Source organism: Pleurodeles waltl, chromosome 5 (genome assembly GCF_031143425.1).
Source record: "Pleurodeles waltl isolate 20211129_DDA chromosome 5, aPleWal1.hap1.20221129, whole genome shotgun sequence".
Taxonomy (NCBI): domain Eukaryota; kingdom Metazoa; phylum Chordata; class Amphibia; order Caudata; family Salamandridae; genus Pleurodeles; species Pleurodeles waltl.
In genome coordinates this window covers 1,051,327,797-1,051,350,824 of record NC_090444.1, presented here as the reverse complement: position 1 = coordinate 1,051,350,824, position 23,028 = coordinate 1,051,327,797, and the positions used below count along the sequence as shown (strand labels likewise).

Below are 23,028 nucleotides of genomic sequence, written 5' to 3'. Positions count from 1 at the left end.
GGCGTTAAGGGGTGCAAGGAACGTGGCGCTGCACCGGCAGAGCCACTTTCCTTAAATCTGCCCCTTTGTGTTTGTCTCGGAGCAACAGGTGGTTTATAATTTTGACACAAATGAGGTCAATTTCAATAGAGTCCAGCAATTACAGGAAGATGGGCATAGCTTTGTCAGGGGTGAGCTTAAGAAAGCACACCCTGGGGTGGCTGAAGCATTTTTGGGGTGTGACAGCTCCTTTGGGCTTCGCAGCTCAGGAGGACGAGCCATGCCAAAGGACGTCATGAAAAATAAGACAACAGCGGAGACGCCGGTAAAGGTCTGGGCACCTTTAAAATGCCGGTCATAAGAGAGGGTTGCATTCAGAGCGATCAACCTGATTACAAGGGAGTGGCCTGGTGAATCATTTGATTTATGGTACAATCACGGCTTCAAGATCCCAGCTATCAGCCAAGGTGCTGTCTCGTTGGCTTCGGGGCTCATTTTGCATGATGAATTGATGGATTACGATGACGACCAGGAGACTAAGGAGGGGGAGAATTGTGAGGGTGGGGATGAGACTTCGGGGAAGGAGATGCAGCAAAGAAATTAGGTGAGCTGTTCTAACAGAGGAAAGAGTTTTGGTGTGTTTCAGGATTTGCCCCCTTTGATGGTGCAGCGTAATCGGAAAGTCAAGACGAATAATCAGGTACCTGCAAGTGGTTTCATTCAAAAAAGGTGAGACACAGGCTGCTGTGGCTATGGGGTGTGAAGAGTTAAGCATGAAGGTAGTGTGTTTGGTGTCTGTAACAGTGGGTAATACCCTTTTGCGTTAGCATAAGGAAGTTTGGGTAGATTGAGTGGGAAAGATGATGCAAATAATGAAGCAGTTAAAGATGCAGACAATGTCCATTTGGGGGGGCTGTGAACAAAAAAGTCGGAGTCAATGATGGTAAGTCAGAGGCAAGTGGTGAGGAGGCTTCTAAGGCAGAGCCAGGTAAGGAAAAAGGAAACTCAGGTGAGGGTAGTGTAAAAAGTAAAAAGTTGCCATATATGGGGTTGTTCTTGCCTTTGGGGGCGCATCTCACCCAAGCCATGAAGGAAAACATTTGTAAAGGTGAGTTTGTTCATGTTTTTAAATTATTACATAGAGAAGTGTGGGCTAAGGAAGGGTCAAAGGAGGAGGAATGGGAATTAGCTAGGAGGCCGAAAGTTCCCACTACCCTTGAGAATTGGATGTCAGTATTCTTAATCATTGCTAGCGTTTATTGTGAGAGGCATCCGGAGCGTTGTATTTCTCTATTAAAATACATGGACGTTTTTAGGTGGGCTCAAATAGACTATGGTGGTTTTGGATGTTTTAGATATAATGAAGAACTTAGAGCCCAGATGGCATTATTTCCAGATAAAGAATGGTGAGATATTTATAATGAGCTTTGGATGCAAGGGTTGTGTACTTCCAAGAATGCCTCAGAGTTACACACAGCTAGTGGTCTTCTGGTTCCTTACAAGCCCTGTCAGGGGCATCCCAACCAATCTACAGTAGGGTGGGTAGTTTCACGAGAGCTCAGTTCCCACAGAATGGATCTTGTTGGTCCTTCAACAGAGGGTCATGCACACGACTCCAGTGCAAGTTCATGCACAATTGCTCCAATTGCAGGGGCAAACATCCATTGGTGCAATGTTTTGGAGGGATGCAATGGGGATGGAAGGCTAATGCAGGTAGAGGTGGTGATAGGGGAAGGGGTCGGATACAGCAGATGGTGGGAAAAGGGCCCTTCTCCTAATAAATTTGATATTTTGTTTTATTGGTTGCAGTTTTATCCGAGGCGTGAGGAGGCCAAGTTACTGTACTAGAGTTTTCTTGAGGGTTTCAAGCTATGTTATCAAGGTCATAGAAGACAGAGAAAAAATTTGAAATCTGCAGTTGAGAATCCGGAAGTGGTGAGAAAGAAATTGAGGACGGAATTGGAGGCTGGCAGAATGGTGGGTCCATGGGATACCTGGCCGATTCACAACTTAACAATTTCACCAATGGGTGTTGTGCCTAAAACACAATAAGGTGAGTTTAGATTGATTCATCATCTATCGTGGGCTGCAGGGGAGTCAGTTAATGATTTAATTGCACATGAAGACTCCATAGTGCATTGCACATCAGTGGAAGAGGCAATTAAGTTGGTAAGGGCTTGTGGAAGGAAGGCACAAATGGCAAAGTTAGACATTCAATCTGTCTTTTGACTATTGCCGGTACATCCTGAGGATTTTTCATTGTTGGGTCTTTAATCTGAGGATTCTATATTTGTGGATATAATGTTGCCAATGGGCTGTTCTGTTTCTTGTTCCCTGTTTGAAACTTGTAGTTGTTTTTTGCAGTGGTTTTTCCAACAGAAGACTGGGCTCGGGCATGTCATGAACTACCTAGGTGACTCTTTTCTGATGGGCTTGCAGTGGTCCAATGAATGTAAAAAAGGGTTAATTGAATTTCAGAAGTGTATGGAGGAGATGGAAGTACCTTTGGCTCCGGATAAGACTGAAGGCCCTGCTATATTGAACTCAGAGAAATCTGAGGTACGGTTTCCGGTGGATAAGTTCAAAAGTTGATTTCTCTGTTGGAGGAGGCTGTTTCCACGGATAAGCTGGAGTTACAGCAGGTGCAAGCCTTATTGGGTTCTTTGAAGTTTGCGTGCCGTGTGGTGAGAGTTGGTAGAGCTCTTTGTAGGTGCCTTGGTTTTTCAGTCAAAGGTGCTGTTTTACCTCATCCCAGAATTCGGCTGAAAGAGGTCATCAATGCTGACTTCAGAATGTTGGTTTCTTTCCAGCAAAGTAATAATGGTGTTAACATGTTGACGGTTGAGGATGAATGGTTATGGCAAGTTCAAATTTTTTCTGATGATTCGGGAGCCCATGGTTTGGTTTTCTGAGATGGTGATTGGACTGCTGAGTCATGGCCGGATTCTTGGAGAGAGGCACACCATAGCATTTCGTTTCTGGAGTTTTTTTCCATTTGATGGTTGCTTTAGTGTTGTGTGGTAACCTTTTAGCAAACAGGCGAGTGGTTTTTAATGTGGATAGCCAAACAGTTTTTAATTTAGTCAATTCACAGAAGGCTCGAGATGAAAAAGTTTTGAAGTTGTTGCGTTTATTTTTGCTTCATTGTCTGAAATTCAATATTTTGTTTAAGGGTCAGTATGTTCCAGGTGTGAATAATGATATCACTGATGGGCTATCTCGTTCACAGTGGCAGAGATTCGGTGTACTGGTGCCGGGAGCAGATTTGCTTAAAACGGCTTTGACGGTGGACCTTTGGGAGCTGGGAATCTAAGGATGTTACAATTGATTCGTCAGTCCATTGCTCCATCTACTTTGAGGTCATATGGCAAGGCCTAGGCAGAATTTATTGAGTCTGGTGCATTGAGGAGGTATGAGGGACCTTACATGTCACGGTATAGGAGGGAGGATGGAGTCTGCTTCATTATGACACATATTGACCTAGGATTGGCGGTGGTGGCTATAACAGGGAAGATGGCAGGTATTACATTTTTCGGTAAGTACTTTTGGGATTATGATACCATGGAAGGAGAAATGTGTAGGAGAATTGTTGCTGGCTGGGCGATGGAGGATGGATCCAGGTTGGATCAATGGCATCCTATTTCCACGCAAAAGCTGAGGGATATTTTGGGGGTTTTGAATTCTGCTTTTCCTGTTGGGAGGGCTGATAGTATAGATGATTCTTCTCCTGAAAAACAACTATATCATGATTGCAGGCACACCTGCACTATGTAGACCAGGGTGGCCGAGTGGTTAAGGTGCTGGACTTAAGATACAATGGACATGTGTCTGCGTGGGTTCGAGCCCCACTCCTGGTATATCATTTTTTCTCTCCCGTGACACTGTTCATTTCAATTTCACGCACTTTTCAGTTGCTCCTGATTAATATTAAAATAAGAGCTACATATAAAATCTTCATATCGATTAACGTGTATTTTTCTACCCCCAAAAAAGTAAACGCCTTGTATTGTACATTTCTCATTGAAACTTAGTAACCTTTTGTTGCAGGTTGTATTACAGTATGCTTTTTCGTTTATTATAGGTGACTTATTTGTTTATGATACCTGACTTAATGCTTTCCATTTGGTGCATAATGAATTACAAAATCTCTGTACAAGGAGTGGGGCTTGAACCCACGTGGACACATGTCCATTGGATCTTAAGTCCAACGCCTTAACCACTTGGCCATACTGGTACCTGTGCAGGAAAGGGCAACAACATGGCACTTATTATAGATATCAAGAGTGCTCACTGTGTGACATTGAGCTTTCTATATATATATATATTTTCATATCTATATATTTTATCAGGTTACGCAAAACACGTTTCAGGAATACAAGGTAATGTCATGCCTCTCCTCTATAAAACGTGCATGTACTTAGTAAAAAAAAAAATACAACCATACCTATCAAACATGTTTAAGATTATCAGCGTGTAGGACGAAAAAAGGTGCGCTTTTTTCACACCGTTTTTGTCACATGTCCTATTAAATATGTCTGCAAATTGACGATAATCTTAAGAAATATCACACTAACCCCTTTTCAAGACTCAAAACTACACTTCACACAATCTAAAACACTTTGGGACAGATTTACAAGGCCCTTGCGGCCCTTAGCGCTACATTTGCAGAATTTATTTTGCCGCAAATGTGAAGATCATAGGCCACTACCATAGCAAAATATTTACAAGGTGGCGCAAGCTAGGTTTGCGCCAACTTGTTAACACTTTGCGCCACATCATGCATAATATATGCATGATGTGTGCAAAGGGGGCGTTCCCTTGTTAGAGAGTGGGCACGCTCGTTCATCACCTGACAGGTTGCTTTTTGAGAAGGGTGTCTCTGGGGCTGGTGTTGTAGCCAAGAGCGAACTCTTGACTCCGCGTGGGTCGCTTCGTTTGCCGCACTGCACGGGAATGGCTGGGAGGCATAGAGTTGGCAGTAGAGGAAGCGGTGTGGTGGGGAAGGGTCAGGCATAATTTATACAAGGTGGGCATTCGCCCATTAGGGAGCCCGAAAAAATGGCGCAAGGCAATCTAAGAGATTTCCTTGCGCCATTTGTTTTACACTTTTAACGCCTACTCAGAGGAGGCGTTAAAAGGGGGAATACCATTATTTATAATGGGCCCCTATGTACTCTGCAGGATTAGTCCCAAAATGATGGCGCTAATCTTGCAGAGTACTTCAATAGCGTAAAAAATATAACGCTAATGCCCCTACCCTGTGCCATGGTGCGCCGTATTATTATATATATAGCTCACACATGGTGGCGGTACAGGGGCGTTAAGGGGTGCAAGGAACGTGGCGCTGCACCGGCAGAGCCACTTTCCTTAAATCTGCCCCTTTGTGTTTGTCTCGGAGCAACAGGTGGTTTATAATTTTGACACAAGTGAGGTCAATTTCAATAGAGTCCAGCAATTACAGGAAGATGGGCATAGCTTTGTCACGGGTGAGCTTAAGAAAGCACACCCTGGGGTGGCTGAAGCATTTTTGGGGTGTGACAGCTCCTTTGGGCTTCGCAGCTCAGGAGGACGAGCCATGCCAAAGGACGTCATGAAAAATAAGACAACAGCGGAGATGCCGGTAAAGGTCTGGGCACCTTTAAAATGCCGGTCATAAGAGAGGGTTGCATCCAGAGCGATCAACCCGATTACAAGGGAGTGGCCTGGTGAATCATTTGATTTATGGTACAATCACGGCTTCAAGATCCCAGCTATCAGCCAAGGTGCTGTCTCGTTGGCTTCGGGGCTCATTTTGCATGATGAATTGATGGATTACGATGACGACCAGGAGACTAAGGATGGGGAGAATTGTGAGGGTGGGGATGAGACTTCGGGGAAGGAGATGCAGCAAAGAAATTAGGTGAGCTGTTCTAACAGAGGAAAGAGTTTTGGTGTGTTTCAGGATTTGCCCCCTTTGATGGTGCAGCGTAATCGGAAAGTCAAGATGAATAATCAGGTACCTGCAAGTGGTTTCATTCAAAAAAGGTGAGACACAGGCTGCTGTGGCTATGGGGTGTGAAGAGTTAAGCATGAAGGTAGTGTGTTTGGTGTCTGTAACAGTGGGTAATACCCTTTTGCGTTAGCATAAGGAAGTTTGGGTAGATTGAGTGGGAAAGATGATGCAAATAATGAAGCAGTTAAAGATGCAGACAATGTCCATTTGGGGGGGCTGTGAACAAAAAAGTCGGAGTCAATGATGGTAAGTCAGAGGCAAGTGGTGAGGAGGCTTCTAAGGCAGAGCCAGGTAAGGAAAAAGGAAACTCAGGTGAGGGTAGTGTAAAAAGTAAAAAGTTGCCATATATGGGGTTGTTCTTGCCTTTGGGGGCGCATCTCACCCAAGCCATGAAGGAAAACATTTGTAAAGGTGAGTTTGTTGATGTTTTTAAATTATTACATAGAGAAGTGTGGGCTAAGGAAGGGTCAAAGGAGGAGGAATGGGAATTAGCTAGGAGGCCGAAAGTTCCCACTACCCTTGAGAATTGGATGTCAGTATTCTTAATCATTGCTAGCGTTTATTGTGAGAGGCATCCGGAGCGTTGTATTTCTCTATTAAAATACATGGACGTTTTTAGGTGGGCTCAAATAGACTATGGTGGTTTTGGATGTTTTAGATATAATGAAGAACTTAGAGCCCAGATGGCATTATTTCCAGATAAAGAATGGTGAGATATTTATAATGAGCTTTGGATGCAATGGTTGTGTACTTCCAAGAATGCCTCAGCGTTACACACAGCTAGTGGTCTTCTGGTTCCTTACAAGCCCTTTCAGGGGCATCCCAACCAATCTAGGGTGGGTAGTTTCACAAGAGCTCAGTTCCCACAGAATGGATCTTGTTGGTCCTTCAACAGAGGGTCATGCACACGACTCCAGTGCAAGTTCATGCACAATTGCTCCAATTGCAGGGGCAAACATCCATTGGTGCAATGTTTTGGAGGGATGCAATGGGGATGGAAGGCTAATGCAGGTAGAGGTGGTGATAGGGGAAGGGGTCGGATACAGCAGATGGTGGGAAAAGGGCCCTTCTCCTAATAAATTTGATATTTTGTTTTATTGGTTGCAGTTTTATCCGAGGCGTGAGGAGGCCAAGTTACTGTACTAGAGTTTTCTTGAGGGTTTCAAGCTATGTTATCAAGGTCATAGAAGACAGAGAAAAAATTTGAAATCTGCAGTTGAGAATCCGGAAGTGGTGAGAAAGAAATTGAGGACGGAATTGGAGGCTGGCAGAATGGTGGGTCCATGGGATACCTGGCCGATTCATAACTTAACAATTTCACCACTGGGTGTTGTGCCTAAAACACAACAAGGTGAGTTTAGATTGATTCATCATCTATCGTGGGCTGCAGGGGAGTCAGTTAATGATTTAATTGCACATGAAGACTCCATAGTGGATTGCACATCAGTGGAAGAGGCAATTAAGTTGGTAAGGGCTTGTGGAAGGAAGGCACAAATGGCAAAGTTAGACATTCAATCTGTCTTTTGACTATTGCCGGTACATCCTGAGGATTTTTCATTGTTGGGTCTTTAATCTGAGGATTCTATATTTGTGGATATAATGTTGCCAATGGGCTGTTCTGTTTCTTGTTCCCTGTTTGAAACTTGTAGTTGTTTTTTCCAGTGGTTTTTCCAACAGAAGACTGTGCTCGGGCATGTCACAAACTACCTAGTTGACTCTTTTCTGATGGGCTTGCAGTGGTCCAATGAATGTAAAAAAGGGTTAATTGAATTTCAGAAGTGTATGGAGGAGATGGAAGTACCTTTGGCTCCGGATAAGACTGAAGGCCCTGCTATATTGAACTCAGAGAAATCTGAGGTACGGTTTCCGGTGGATAAGTTCAAAAGTTGATTTCTCTGTTGGAGGAGGCTGTTTCCACGGATAAGCTGGAGTTACAGCAGGTGCAAGCCTTATTGGGTTCTTTGAAGTTTGCGTGCCGTGTGGTGAGAGTTGGTAGAGCTCTTTGTAGGTGCCTTGGTTTTTCAGTCAAAGGTGCTGTTTTACCTCATCCCAGAATTCGGCTTAAAGAGGTCATCAATGCTGACTTCAGAATGTTGGTTTCTTTCCAGCAAAGTAATAATGGTGTTAACATGTTGACGGTTGAGGATGAATGGTTATGGCAAGTTCAAATTTTTTCTGATGATTCGGGAGCCCATGGTTTGGTTTTCTGAGATGGTGATTGGACTGCTGAGTCATGGCCGGATTCTTGGAGAGAGGCACACCATAGCATTTCGTTTCTGGAGTTTTTTTCCATTTGATGGTTGCTTTAGTGTTGTGTGGTAACCTTTCAGCAAACAGGCGAGTGGTTTTTAATGTGGATAGCCAAACAGTTGTTAATTTAGTCAATTCACAGAAGGCTCGAGATGAAAAAGTTTTGAAGTTGTTGCGTTTATTTTTGCTTCATTGTCTGAAATTCAATATTTTGTTTAAGGGTCAGTATGTTCCAGGTGTGAATAATGATATCACTGATGGGCTATCTCGTTCACAGTGGCAGAGATTCGGTGTACTGGTGCCGGGAGCAGATTTGCTTAAAACGGCTTTGACGGTGGACCTTTGGGAGCTGGGAATCTAAGGATGTTACAATTGATTCGTCAGTCCATTGCTCCATCTACTTTGAGGTCATATGGCAAGGCCTAGGCAGAATTTATTGAGTCTGGTGCATTGAGGAGGTATGAGGGACCTTACATGTCACGGTATAGGAGGGAGGATGGAGTCTGCTTCATTATGACACATATTGACCTAGGATTGGCGGTGGTGGCTATAACAGGGAAGATGGCAGGTATTACATTTTTCGGTAAGTACTTTTGGGATTATGATACCATGGAAGGAGAAATGTGTAGGAGAATTGTTGCTGGCTGGGCGATGGAGGATGGATCCAGGTTGGATCAATGGCATCCTATTTCCATGCAAAAGCTGAGGGATATTTTGGGGGTTTTGAATTCTGCTTTTCCTGTTGGGAGGCCTGACAGTATAGATGATTCTTCTCCTGAAAAACAACTATATCATGATTGCAGGCACACCTGCACTATGTAGACCAGGGTGGCCGAGTGGTTAAGGTGTTGGACTTAAGATCCAATGGACATGTGTCCGCGTGGGTTCGAGCCCCACTCCTGGTATATCATTTTTTCTCTCCCGTGACACTGTTCATTTCAATTTCACGCACTTTTCAGTTGCTCCTGATTAATATTAAAATAAGAGCTACATATAAAATCTTCATATCGATTAACGTGTATTTTTCTACCCCCAAAAAAGTAAACGCCTTGTATTGTACATTTCTCTTTGAAACTTAGTAACCTTTTGTTGCAGGTTGTATTACAGTATGCTTTTTCGTTTATTATAGGTGACTTATTTGTTTATGATACCTGACTTAATGCTTTCCATTTGGTGCATAATGAATTACAAAATCTCTCTACCAGGAGTGGGGCTTGAACCCACGTGGACACATGTCCATTGGATCTTAAGTCCAACGCCTTAACCACTCGGCCATCCTGGTACCTGTGCAGGAAAGGGCAACAACATGGCACTTATTATAGATATCAAGAGTGCTCACTGTGTGACATTGAGCTTTCTATATATATATATATATATTTTCATATCTATATATTTTATCAGGTTACGCAAAACACGTTTCAGGAATACAAGGTAATGTCATGCCTCTCCTCTATAAAACGTGCATGTACTTAATAAAAAAAAAAATACAACCATACCTATCAAACATGTTTAAGATTATCAGCGTGTAGGACGAAAAAAGGTGCGCTTTTTTCACACCGTTTTTGTCACATGTCCTATTAAATATGTCTGCAAATTGACGATAATCTTAAGAAATATCACACTAACCCCTTTTCAAGACTCAAAACTACACTTCACACAATCTAAAACACTTTGGGACAGATTTACAAGGCCCTTGCGGCCCTTAGCGCTACATTTGCAGAATTTATTTTGCCACAAATGTGAAGATCATAGGCCACTACCATAGCAAAATATTTACAAGGTGGCGCAAGCTAGGTTTGCGCCAACTTGTTAACACTTTGCACCACATCATGCATAATATATGCATGATGTGTGCAAAGGGGGCGTTCCCTTGTTAGAGAGTGGGCACGCTCGTTCCTCACCTGACAGGTTGCTTTTTGAGAAGGGTGTCTCTGGGGCTGGTGTTGTAGCCAAGAGCGAACTCTTGACTCCGCGTGGGTCGCTTCGTTTGCCGCACTGCACGGGAATGGCTGGGAGGCATAGAGTTGGCAGTAGAGGAAGCGGTGTGGTGGGGAAGGGTCAGGCATAATTTATACAAGGTGGGCGTTCGCCCATTAGGGAGCCCGAAAAAATGGCGCAAGGCAATCTAAGAGATTTCCTTGCGCCATTTGTTTTACACTTTTAACGCCTACTCAGAGGAGGCGTTAAAAGGGGGAATACCATTATTTATAATGGGCCCCTATGTACTCTGCAGGATTAGTCCCAAAATGATGGCGCTAATCTTCCAGAGTACATCAATAGCGTAAAAAATATAACGCTAATGCCCCTACCCTGTGCCATGGTGCGCCGTATTATTATATATATAGCTCACACATGGTGGCGGTACAGGGGCGTTAAGGGGTGCAAGGAACGTGGCGCTGCACCGGCAGAGCCACTTTCCTTAAATCTGCCCCTTTGTGTTTGTCTCGGAGCAACAGGTGGTTTATAATTTTGACACAAGTGAGGTCAATTTCAATAGAGTCCAGCAATTACAGGAAGATGGGCATAGCTTTGTCAGGGGTGAGCTTAAGAAAGCACACCCTGGGGTGGCTGAAGCATTTTTGGGGTGTGACAGCTCCTTTGGGCTTCGCAGCTCAGGAGGACGAGCCATGCCAAAGGACGTCATGAAAAATAAGACAACAGCGGAGATGCCGGTAAAGGTCTGGGCACCTTTAAAATGCCGGTCATAAGAGAGGGTTGCATCCAGAGCGATCAACCCGATTACAAGGGAGTGGCCTGGTGAATCATTTGATTTATGGTACAATCACGGCTTCAAGATCCCAGCTATCAGCCAAGGTGCTGTCTCGTTGGCTTCGGGGCTCATTTTGCATGATGAATTGATGGATTACGATGACGACCAGGAGACTAAGGAGGGGGAGAATTGTGAGGGTGGGGATGAGACTTCGGGGAAGGAGATGCAGCAAAGAAATTAGGTGAGCTGTTCTAACAGAGGAAAGAGTTTTGGTGTGTTTCAGGATTTGCCCCCTTTGATGGTGCAGCGTAATCGGAAAGTCAAGACGAATAATCAGGTACCTGCAAGTGGTTTCATTCAAAAAAGGTGAGACACAGGCTGCTGTGGCTATGGGGTGTGAAGAGTTAAGCATGAAGGTAGTGTGTTTGGTGTCTGTAACAGTGGGTAATACCCTTTTGCGTTAGCATAAGGAAGTTTTGGTAGATTGAGTGGGAAAGATGATGCAAATAATGAAGCAGTTAAAGATGCAGACAATGTCCATTTGGGGGGGCTGTGAACAAAAAAGTCGGAGTCAATGATGGTAAGTCAGAGGCAAGTGGTGAGGAGGCTTCTAAGGCAGAGCCAGGTAAGGAAAAAGGAAACTCAGGTGAGGGTAGTGTAAAAAGTAAAAAGTTGCCATATATGGGGTTGTTCTTGCCTTTGGGGGCGCATCTCACCCAAGCCATGAAGGAAAACATTTGTAAAGGTGAGTTTGTTGATGTTTTTTAATTATTACATAGAGAAGTGTGGGCTAAGGAAGGGTCAAAGGAGGAGGAATGGGAATTAGCTAGGAGGCCGAAAGTTCCCACTACCCTTGAGAATTGGATGTCAGTATTCTTAATCATTGCTAGCGTTTATTGTGAGAGGCATCCGGAGCGTTGTATTTCTCTATTAAAATACATGGACGTTTTTAGGTGGGCTGAAATAGACTATGGTGGTTTTGGATGTTTTAGAAATAATGAAGAACTTAGAGCCCAGATAGCATTATTTCCAGATAAAGAATGGTGAGATATTTATAATGAGCTTTGGATGCAAGGGTTGTGTACTTCCAAGAATGCCTCAGCGTTACACACAGCTAGTGGTCTTCTGGTTCCTTACAAGCCCTGTCAGGGGCATCCCAACCAATCTAGGGTGGGTAGTTTCACGAGAGCTCAGTTCCCACAGAATGGATCTTGTTGGTCCTTCAACAGAGGGTCATGCACACGACTCCAGTGCAAGTTCATGCACAATTGCTCCAATTGCAGGGGCAAACATCCATTGGTGCAATGTTTTGGAGGGATGCAATGGGGATGGAAGGCTAATGCAGGTAGAGGTGGTGATAGGGGAAGGGGTCGGATACAGCAGATGGTGGGAAAAGGGCCCTTCTCCTAATAAATTTGATATTTTGTTTTATTGGTTGCAGTTTTATCCGAGGCGTGAGGAGGCCAAGTTACTGTACTAGAGTTTTCTTGAGGGTTTCAAGCTATGCTATCAAGGTCATAGAAGACAGAGAAAAAATTTGAAATCTGCAGTTGAGAATCCGGAAGTGGTGAGAAAGAAATTGAGGACGGAATTGGAGGCTGGCAGAATGGTGGGTCCATGGGATACCTGGCCGATTCATAACTTAACAATTTCACCACTGGGTGTTGTGCCTAAAACACAACAAGGTGAGTTTAGATTGATTCATCATCTATCGTGGGCTGCAGGGGAGTCAGTTAATGATTTAATTGCACATGAAGACTCCATAGTGCATTGCACATCAGTGGAAGAGGCAATTAAGTTGGTAAGGGCTTGTGGAAGGAAGGCACAAATGGCAAAGTTAGACATTCAATCTGTCTTTTGACTATTGCAGGTACATCCTGAGGATTTTTCATTGTTGGGTCTTTAATCTGAGGATTCTATATTTGTGGATATAATGTTGCCAATGGGCTGTTCTGTTTCTTGTTCCCTGTTTGAAACTTGTAGTTGTTTTTTGCAGTGGTTTTTCCAACAGAAGACTGGGCTCGGGCATGTCACGAACTACCTAGGTGACTCTTTTCTAATGGGCTTGCAGAGGTCCAATGAATGTAAAAAAGGGTTAATTGAATTTCAGAAGTGTATGGAGGAGATGGAAGTACCTTTGGCTCCGGATAAGACTGAAGGCCCTGCTATATTGAACTCAGAGAAATCTGAGGTACGGTTTCCGGTGGATAAGTTCAAAAGTTGATTTCTCTGTTGGAGGAGGCTGTTTCCACGGATAAGCTGGAGTTACAGCAGGTGCAAGCCTTATTGGGTTCTTTGAAGTTTGCGTGCCGTGTGGTGAGAGTTGGTAGAGCTCTTTGTAGGTGCCTTGGTTTTTCAGTCAAAGGTGCTGTTTTACCTCATCCCAGAATTCGGCTTAAAGAGGTCATCAATGCTGACTTCAGAATGTTGGTTTCTTTCCAGCAAAGTAATAATGGTGTTAACATGTTGACGGTTGAGGATGAATGGTTATGGCAAGTTCAAATTTTTTCTGATGATTCGGGAGCCCATGGTTTGGTTTTCTGAGATGGTGATTGGACTGCTGAGTCATGGCCGGATTCTTGGAGAGAGGCACACCATAGCATTTCGTTTCTGGAGTTTTTTTCCATTTGATGGTTGCTTTAGTGTTGTGTGGTAACCTTTTAGCAAACAGGCGAGTGATTTTTAATGTGGATAGCCAAACAGTTGTTAATTTAGTCAATTCACAGAAGGCTCGAGATGAAAAAGTTTTGAAGTTGTTGCGTTTATTTTTGCTTCATTGTCTGAAATTCAATATTTTGTTTAAGGGTCAGTATGTTCCAGGTGTGAATAATGATATCACTGATGGGCTATCTCGTTCACAGTGGCAGAGATTCGGTGTACTGGTGCCGGGAGCAGATTTGCTTAAAACGGCTTTGACGGTGGACCTTTGGGAGCTGGGAATCTAAGGATGTTACAATTGATTTGTCAATCCATTGCTCCATCTACTTTGAGGTCATATGGCAAGGCCTAGGCAGAATTTATTGAGTCTGGTGCATTGAGGAGGTATGAGGGACCTTACATGTCACGGTATAGGAGGGAGGATGGAGTCTGCTTCATTATGACACATATTGACCTAGGATTGGCGGTGGTGGCTATAACAGGGAAGATGGCAGGTATTACATTTTTCGGTAAGTACTTTTGGGATTATGATACCATGGAAGGAGAAATGTGTAGGAGAATTGTTGCTGGCTGGGCGATGGAGGATGGATCCAGGTTGGATCAATGGCATCCTATTTCCATGCAAAAGCTGAGGGATATTTTGGGGGTTTTGAATTCTGCTTTTCCTGTTGGGAGGGCTGATAGTATAGATGATTCTTCTCCTGAAAAACAACTATATCATGATTGCAGGCACACCTGCACTGTGTAGACCAGGGTGGCCGAGTGGTTAAGGTGTTGGACTTAAGATCCAATGGACATGTTTCTGCGTGGTTCGAGCCCCACTCCTGGTATATCATTTTTTCTCTCCCGTGACACTGTTCATTTCAATTTCACGCACTTTTCAGTTGCTCCTGATTAATATTAAAATAAGAGCTACATATAAAATCTTCATATCGATTAACGTGTATTTTTCTACCCCCAAAAAAGTAAACGCCTTGTATTGTACATTTCTCTTTGAAACTTAGTAACCTTTTGTTGCAGGTTGTATTACAGTATGCTTTTTCGTTTATTATAGGTGACTTATTTGTTTATGATACCTGACTTAATGCTTTCCATTTGGTGCATAATGAATTACAAAATCTCTCTACCAGGAGTGGGGCTTGAACCCACGTGGACACATGTCCATTGGATCTTAAGTCCAACGCCTTAACCACTCGGCCATCCTGGTACCTGTGCAGGAAAGGGCAACAACATGGCACTTATTATAGATATCAAGAGTGCTCACTGTGTGACATTGAGCTTTCTATATATATATATATTTTCATATCTATATATTTTATCAGGTTACGCAAAACACATTTCAGGAATACAAGGTAATGTCATGCCTCTCCTCTATAAAACGTGCATGTACTTAATAAAAAAAAAAATACAACCATACCTATCAAACATGTTTAAGATTATCAGCGTGTAGGACGAAAAAAGGTGCGCTTTTTTCACACCGTTTTTGTCACATGTCCTATTAAATATGTCTGCAAATTGACGATAATCTTAAGAAATATCACACTAACCCCTTTTCAAGACTCAAAACTACACTTCACACAATCTAAAACACTTTGGGACAGATTTACAAGGCCCTTGCGGCCCTTAGCGCTACATTTGCAGAATTTATTTTGCCGCAAATGTGAAGATCATAGGCCACTACCATAGCAAAATATTTACAAGGTGGCGCAAGCTAGGTTTGCGCCAACTTGTTAACACTTTGCGCCACATCATGCATAATATATGCATGATGTGTGCAAAGGGGGCGTTCCCTTGTTAGAGAGTGGGCACGCTCGTTCCTCACCTGACAGGTTGCTTTTTGAGAAGGGTGTCTCTGGGGCTGGTGTTGTAGCCAAGAGCGAACTCTTGACTCCGCGTGGGTCGCTTCGTTTGCCGCACTGCACGGGAATGGCTGGGAGGCATAGAGTTGGCAGTAGAGGAAGCGGTGTGGTGGGGAAGGGTCAGGCATAATTTATACAAGGTGGGCGTTCGCCCATTAGGGAGCCCGAAAAAATGGCGCAAGGCAATCTAAGAGATTTCCTTGCGCCATTTGTTTTACACTTTTAACGCCTACTCAGAGGAGGCGTTAAAAGGGGGAATACCATTATTTATAATGGGCCCCTATGTACTCTGCAGGATTAGTCCCAAAATGATGGCGCTAATCTTGCAGAGTACATCAATAGCGTAAAAAATATAACGCTAATGCCCCTACCCTGTGCCATGGTGCGCCGTATTATTATATATATAGTTCACACATGGTGGCAGTACAGGGGCGTTAAGGGGTGCAAGGAACGTGGCGCTGCACCGGCAGAGCCACTTTCCTTAAATCTGCCCCTTTGTGTTTGTCTCGGAGCAACAGGTGGTTTATAATTTTGACACAAGTGAGGTCAATTTCAATAGAGTCCAGCAATTACAGGAAGATGGGCATAGCTTTGTCAGGGGTGAGCTTAAGAAAGCACACCCTGGGGTGGCTGAAGCATTTTTGGGGTGTGACAGCTCCTTTGGGCTTCGCAGCTCAGGAGGACGAGCCATGCCAAAGGACGTCATGAAAAATAAGACAACAGCGGAGACGCCGGTAAAGGTCTGGGCACCTTTAAAATGCCGGTCATAAGAGAGGGTTGCATCCAGAGCGATCAACCCGATTACAAGGGAGTGGCCTGGTGAATCATTTGATTTATGGTACAATCACGGCTTCAAGATCCCAGCTATCAGCCAAGGTGCTGTCTCGTTGGCTTCGGGGCTCATTTTGCATGATGAATTGATGGATTACGATGACGACCAGGAGACTAAGGATGGGGAGAATTGTGAGGGTGGGGATGAGACTTCGGGGAAGGAGATGCAGCAAAGAAATTAGGTGAGCTGTTCTAACAGAGGAAAGAGTTTTGGTGTGTTTCAGGATTTGCCCCCTTTGATGGTGCAGCGTAATCGGAAAGTCAAGACGAATAATCAGGTACCTGCAAGTGGTTTCATTCAAAAAAGGTGAGACACAGGCTGCTGTGGCTATGGGGTGTGAAGAGTTAAGCATGAAGGTAGTGTGTTTGGTGTCTGTAACAGTGGGTAATACCCTTTTGCGTTAGCATAAGGAAGTTTGGGTAGATTGAGTGGGAAAGATGATGCAAATAATGAAGCAGTTAAAGATGCAGACAATGTCCATTTGGGGGGGCTGTGAACAAAAAAGTCGGAGTCAATGATGGTAAGTCAGAGGCAAGTGGTGAGGAGGCTTCTAAGGCAGAGCCAGGTAAGGAAAAAGGAAACTCAGGTGAGGGTAGTGTAAAAAGTAAAAAGTTGCCATATATGGGGTTGTTCTTGCCTTTGGGGGCGCATCTCACCCAAGCCATGAAGGAAAACATTTGTAAAGGTGAGTTTGTTGATGTTTTTTAATTATTACATAGAGAAGTGTGGGCTAAGGAAGGGTCAAAGGAGGAGGAATGGGAATTAGCTAGGAGGCCGAAAGTTCCCACTACCCTTGAGAATTGGATGTCAGTATTCTTAATCATTGCTAGCGTTTATTGTGAGAGGCATCCGGAGAGTTGTATTTCTCTATTAAAATACATGGACGTTTTTAGGTGGGCTGAAATAGACTATGGTGGTTTTGGATGTTTTAGAAATAATGAAGAACTTAGAGCCCAGATGGCATTATTTCCAGATAAAGAATGGTGAGATATTTATAATGAGCTTTGGATGCAAGGGTTGTGTACTTCCAAGAATGCCTCAGCGTTACACACAGCTAGTGGTCTTCTGGTTCCTTACAAGCCCTGTCAGGGGCATCCCAACCAATCTAGGGTGGGTAGTTTCACGAGAGCTCAGTTCCCACAGAATGGATCTTGTTGGTCCTTCAACAGAGGGTCATGCACACGACTCCAGTGCAAGTTCATGCACAATTGCTCCAATTGCAGGGGCAAACATCCATTGGTGCAATGTTTTGGAGGGATGCAATGGGGATGGAAGGCTAATGCAGGTAGAGGTGGTGATAGGGGAAGGGGTCGGATACAGCAGATGGTGGGAAAAGGGCCCTTCTCCTAATAAATTTGATATTTTGTTTTATTGGTTGCAGTTTTATCCGAGGCGTGAGGAGGCCAAGTTACTGTACTAGAGTTTTCTTGAGGGTTTCAAGCTATGTTATCAAGGTCATAGAAGACAGAGAAAAAATTTGAAATCTGCAGTTGAGAATCCGGAAGTGGTGAGAAAGAAATTGCGGACGGAATTGGAGGCTGGCAGAATGGTGGGTCCATGGGATACCTGGCCGATTCATAACTTAACAATTTCACCACTGGGTGTTGTGCCTAAAACACAACAAGGTGAGTTTAGATTGATTCATCATCTATCGTGGGCTGCAGGGGAGTCAGTTAATGATTTAATTGCACATGAAGACTCCATAGTGCATTGCACATCAGTGGAAGAGGCAATTAAGTTGGTAAGGGCTTGTGGAAGGAAGGCACAAATGGCAAAGTTAGACATTCAATCTGTCTTTTGACTATTGCAGGTACATCCTGAGGATTTTTCATTGTTGGGTCTTTAATCTGAGGATTCTATATTTGTGGATATAATGTTGCCAATGGGCTGTTCTGTTTCTTGTTCCCTGTTTGAAACTTGTAGTTGTTTTTTGCAGTGGTTTTTCCAACAGAAGACTGGGCTCGGGCATGTCACGAACTACCTAGGTGACTCTTTTCTAATGGGCTTGCAGTGGTCCAATGAATGTAAAAAAGGGTTAATTGAATTTCAGAAGTGTATGGAGGAGATGGAAGTACCTTTGGCTCCGGATAAGACTGAAGGCCCTGCGATATTGAACTCAGAGAAATCTGAGGTACGGTTTCCGATGGATAAGTTCAAAAGTTGATTTCTCTGTTGGAGGAGGCTGTTTCCACGGATAAGCTGGAGTTACAGCAGGTGCAAGCCTTATTGGGTTCTTTGAAGTTTGCGTGCCGTGTTGTGAGAGTTGGTAGAGCTCTTTGTAGGTGCCTTGGTTTTTCAGTCAAAGGTGCTGTTTTACCTCATCCCAGAATTCGGCTTAAAGAGGTCATCAATGCTGACTTCAGAATGTTGGTTTCTTTCCAGCAAAGTAATAATGGTGTTAACATGTTGACGGTTGAGGATGAATGGTTATGGCAAGTTCAAATTTTTTCTGATGATTCGGGAGCCCATGGTTTGGTTTTCTGAGATGGTGATTGGACTGCTGAGTCATGGCCGGATTCTTGGAGAGAGGCACACCATAGCATTTCGTTTCTGGAGTTTTTTTCCATTTGATGGTTGCTTTAGTGTTGTGTGGTAACCTTTTAGCAAACAGGCGAGTGATTTTTAATGTGGATAGCCAAACAGTTGTTAATTTAGTCAATTCACAGAAGGCTCGAGATGAAAAAGTTTTGAAGTTGTTGCGTTTATTTTTGCTTCATTGTCTGAAATTCAATATTTTGTTTAAGGGTCAGTATGTTCCAGGTGTGAATAATGATATCACTGATGGGCTATCTCGTTCACAGTGGCAGAGATTCGGTGTACTGGTGCCGGGAGCAGATTTGCTTAAAACGGCTTTGACGGTGGACCTTTGGGAGCTGGGAATCTAAGGATGTTACAATTGATTTGTCAATCCATTGCTCCATCTACTTTGAGGTCATATGGCAAGGCCTAGGCAGAATTTATTGAGTCTGGTGCATTGAGGAGGTATGAGGGACCTTACATGTCACGGTATAGGAGGGAGGATGGAGTCTGCTTCATTATGACACATATTGACCTAGGATTGGCGGTGGTGGCTATAACAGGGAAGATGGCAGGTATTACATTTTTCGGTAAGTACTTTTGGGATTATGATACCATGGAAGGAGAAATGTGTAGGAGAATTGTTGCTGGCTGGGCGATGGAGGATGGATCCAGGTTGGATCAATGGCATCCTATTTCCATGCAAAAGCTGAGGGATATTTTGGGGGTTTTGAATTCTGCTTTTCCTGTTGGGAGGGCTGATAGTATAGATGATTCTTCTCCTGAAAAACAACTATATCATGATTGCAGGCACACCTGCACTATGTAGACCAGGGTGGCCGAGTGGTTAAGGTGTTGGACTTAAGATCCAATGGACATGTGTCTGCGTGGTTCGAACCCCACTCCTGGTATATCATTTTTTCTCTCCCGTGACACTGTTCATTTCAATTTCACGCACTTTTCAGTTGCTCCTGATTAATATTAAAATAAGAGCTACATATAAAATCTTCATATCGATTAACGTGTATTTTTCTACCCCCAAAAAAGTAAACGCCTTGTATTGTACATTTCTCTTTGAAACTTAGTAACCTTTTGTTGCAGGTTGTATTACAGTATGCTTTTTCGTTTATTATAGGTGACTTATTTGTTTATGATACCTGACTTAATGCTTTCCATTTGGTGCATAATGAATTACAAAATCTCTCTACCAGGAGTGGGGCTTGAACCCACGTGGACACATGTCCATTGGATCTTAAGTCCAACGCCTTAACCACTCGGCCATCCTGGTACCTGTGCAGGAAAGGGCAACAACATGGCACTTATTATAGATATCAAGAGTGCTCACTGTGTGACATTGAGCTTTCTATATATATATATATTTTCATATCTATATATTTTATCAGGTTACGCAAAACACATTTCAGGAATACAAGGTAATGTCATGCCTCTCCTCTATAAAACGTGCATGTACTTAATAAAAAAAAAAATACAACCATACCTATCAAACATGTTTAAGATTATCAGCGTGTAGGACGAAAAAAGGTGCGCTTTTTTCACACCGTTTTTGTCACATGTCCTATTAAATATGTCTGCAAATTGACGATAATCTTAAGAAATATCACACTAACCCCTTTTCAAGACTCAAAACTACACTTCACACAATCTAAAACACTTTGGGACAGATTTACAAGGCCCTTGCGGCCCTTAGCGCTACATTTGCAGAATTTATTTTGCCGCAAATGTGAAGATCATAGGCCACTACCATAGCAAAATATTTACAAGGTGGCGCAAGCTAGGTTTGCGCCAACTTGTTAACACTTTGCGCCACATCATGCATAATATATGCATGATGTGTGCAAAGGGGGCGTTCCCTTGTTAGAGAGTGGGCACGCTCGTTCCTCACCTGACAGGTTGCTTTTTGAGAAGGGTGTCTCTGGGGCTGGTGTTGTAGCCAAGAGCGAACTCTTGACTCCGCGTGGGTCGCTTCGTTTGCCGCACTGCACGGGAATGGCTGGGAGGCATAGAGTTGGCAGTAGAGGAAGCGGTGTGGTGGGGAAGGGTCAGGCATAATTTATACAAGGTGGGCGTTCGCCCATTAGGGAGCCCGAAAAAATGGCGCAAGGCAATCTAAGAGATTTCCTTGCGCCATTTGTTTTACACTTTTAACGCCTACTCAGAGGAGGCGTTAAAAGGGGGAATACCATTATTTATAATGGGCCCCTATGTACTCTGCAGGATTAGTCCCAAAATGATGGCGCTAATCTTGCAGAGTACATCAATAGCGTAAAAAATATAACGCTAATGCCCCTACCCTGTGCCATGGTGCGCCGTATTATTATATATATAGCTCACACATGGTGGCAGTACAGGGGCGTTAAGGGGTGCAAGAAACGTGGCGCTGCACCGGCAGAGCCACTTTCCTTAAATCTGCCCCTTTGTGTTTGTCTCGGAGCAACAGGTGGTTTATAATTTTGACACAAGTGAGGTCAATTTCAATAGAGTCCAGCAATTACAGGAAGATGGGCATAGCTTTGTCAGGGGTGAGCTTAAGAAAGCACACCCTGGGGTGGCTGAAGCATTTTTGGGGTGTGACAGCTCCTTTGGGCTTCGCAGCTCAGGAGGACGAGCCATGCCAAAGGACGTCATGAAAAATAAGACAACAGCGGAGACGCCGGTAAAGGTCTGGGCACCTTTAAAATGCCGGTCATAAGAGAGGGTTGCATCCAGAGCGATCAACCCGATTACAAGGGAGTGGCCTGGTGAATCATTTGATTTATGGTACAATCACGGCTTCAAGATCCCAGCTATCAGCCAAGGTGCTGTCTCGTTGGCTTCGGGGCTCATTTTGCATGATGAATTGATGGATTACGATGACGACCAGGAGACTAAGGATGGGGAGAATTGTGAGGGTGGGGATGAGACTTCGGGGAAGGAGATGCAGCAAAGAAATTAGGTGAGCTGTTCTAACAGAGGAAAGAGTTTTGGTGTGTTTCAGGATTTGCCCCCTTTGATGGTGCAGCGTAATCGGAAAGTCAAGACGAATAATCAGGTACCTGCAAGTGGTTTCATTCAAAAAAGGTGAGACACAGGCTGCTGTGGCTATGGGGTGTGAAGAGTTAAGCATGAAGGTAGTGTGTTTGGGGTCTGTAACAGTGGGTAATACCCTTTTGCGTTAGCATAAGGAAGTTTGGGTAGATTGAGTGGGAAAGATGATGCAAATAATGAAGCAGTTAAAGATGCAGACAATGTCCATTTGGGAGGGCTGTGAACAAAAAAGTCGGAGTCAATGATGGTAAGTCAGAGGCAAGTGGTGAGGAGGCTTCTAAGGCAGAGCCAGGTAAGGAAAAAGGAAACTCAGGTGAGGGTAGTGTAAAAAGTAAAAAGTTGCCATATATGGGGTTGTTCTTGCCTTTGGGGGCGCATCTCACCCAAGCCATGAAGGAAAACATTTGTAAAGGTGAGTTTGTTGATGTTTTTAAATTATTACATAGAGAAGTGTGGGCTAAGGAAGGGTCAAAGGAGTAGGAATGGGAATTAGCTAGGAGGCCGAAAGTTCCCACTACCCTTGAGAATTGGATGTCAGTATTCTTAATCATTGCTAGCGTTTATTGTGAGAGGCATCCGGAGCGTTGTATTTCTCTATTAAAATACATGGACGTTTTTAGGTGGGCTCAAATAGACTATGGTGGTTTTGGATGTTTTAGATATAATGAAGAACTTTTAGCCCAGATGGCATTATTTCCAGATAAAGAATGGTGAGATATTTATAATGAGCTTTGGATGCAAGGGTTGTGTACTTCCAAGAATGCCTCAGCGTTACACACAGCTAGTGGTCTTCTGGTTCCTTACAAGCCCTGTCAGGGGCATCCCAACCAATCTAGGGTGGGTAGTTTCACGAGAGCTCAGTTCCCACAGAATGGATCTTGTTGGTCCTTCATCAGAGGGTCATGCACACGACTCCAGTGCAAGTTCATGCACAATTGCTCCAATTGCAGGGGCAAACATCCATTGGTGCAATGTTTTGGAGGGATGCAATGGGGATGGAAGGCTAATGCAGGTAGAGGTGGTGATAGGGGAAGGGGTCGGATACAGCAGATGGTGGGAAAAGGGCCCTTCTCCTAATAAATTTGATATTTTGTTTTATTGGTTGCAGTTTTATCCGAGGCGTGAGGAGGCCAAGTTACTGTACTACAGTTTTCTTGAGGGTTTCAAGCTATGTTATCAAGGTCAT

General features: G+C 43.8%; 8 non-coding genes across 8 annotated transcripts; 4 read left to right on the top strand and 4 right to left on the bottom strand.

The window, feature by feature from the left end:
• Window positions 1-3,753: 3,753 nt before the first annotated feature.
• Window positions 3,754-3,836, top strand: TRNAL-UAA (transfer RNA leucine (anticodon UAA)). Its single transcript has one exon. It is a non-coding gene; the product is annotated as a tRNA-Leu (tRNA).
• A 292-nt stretch (window positions 3,837-4,128) lies between these two features.
• Window positions 4,129-4,221, bottom strand: TRNAL-UAA (transfer RNA leucine (anticodon UAA)). Its single transcript has one exon. It is a non-coding gene; the product is annotated as a tRNA-Leu (tRNA).
• A 4,822-nt stretch (window positions 4,222-9,043) lies between these two features.
• Window positions 9,044-9,126, top strand: TRNAL-UAA (transfer RNA leucine (anticodon UAA)). Its single transcript has one exon. It is a non-coding gene; the product is annotated as a tRNA-Leu (tRNA).
• Window positions 9,127-9,420: 294 nt separating this feature from the next.
• On the bottom strand, window positions 9,421-9,503 carry TRNAL-UAA (transfer RNA leucine (anticodon UAA)). Its single transcript has one exon. It is a non-coding gene; the product is annotated as a tRNA-Leu (tRNA).
• A 4,834-nt stretch (window positions 9,504-14,337) lies between these two features.
• TRNAL-UAA (transfer RNA leucine (anticodon UAA)) lies at window positions 14,338-14,419 on the top strand. Its single transcript has one exon. It is a non-coding gene; the product is annotated as a tRNA-Leu (tRNA).
• A 294-nt stretch (window positions 14,420-14,713) lies between these two features.
• On the bottom strand, window positions 14,714-14,796 carry TRNAL-UAA (transfer RNA leucine (anticodon UAA)). Its single transcript has one exon. It is a non-coding gene; the product is annotated as a tRNA-Leu (tRNA).
• Window positions 14,797-19,626: 4,830 nt separating this feature from the next.
• TRNAL-UAA (transfer RNA leucine (anticodon UAA)) lies at window positions 19,627-19,708 on the top strand. The gene has a single exon. It is a non-coding gene; the product is annotated as a tRNA-Leu (tRNA).
• A 294-nt stretch (window positions 19,709-20,002) lies between these two features.
• On the bottom strand, window positions 20,003-20,085 carry TRNAL-UAA (transfer RNA leucine (anticodon UAA)). The gene has a single exon. It is a non-coding gene; the product is annotated as a tRNA-Leu (tRNA).
• Window positions 20,086-23,028: the final 2,943 nt, after the last annotated feature.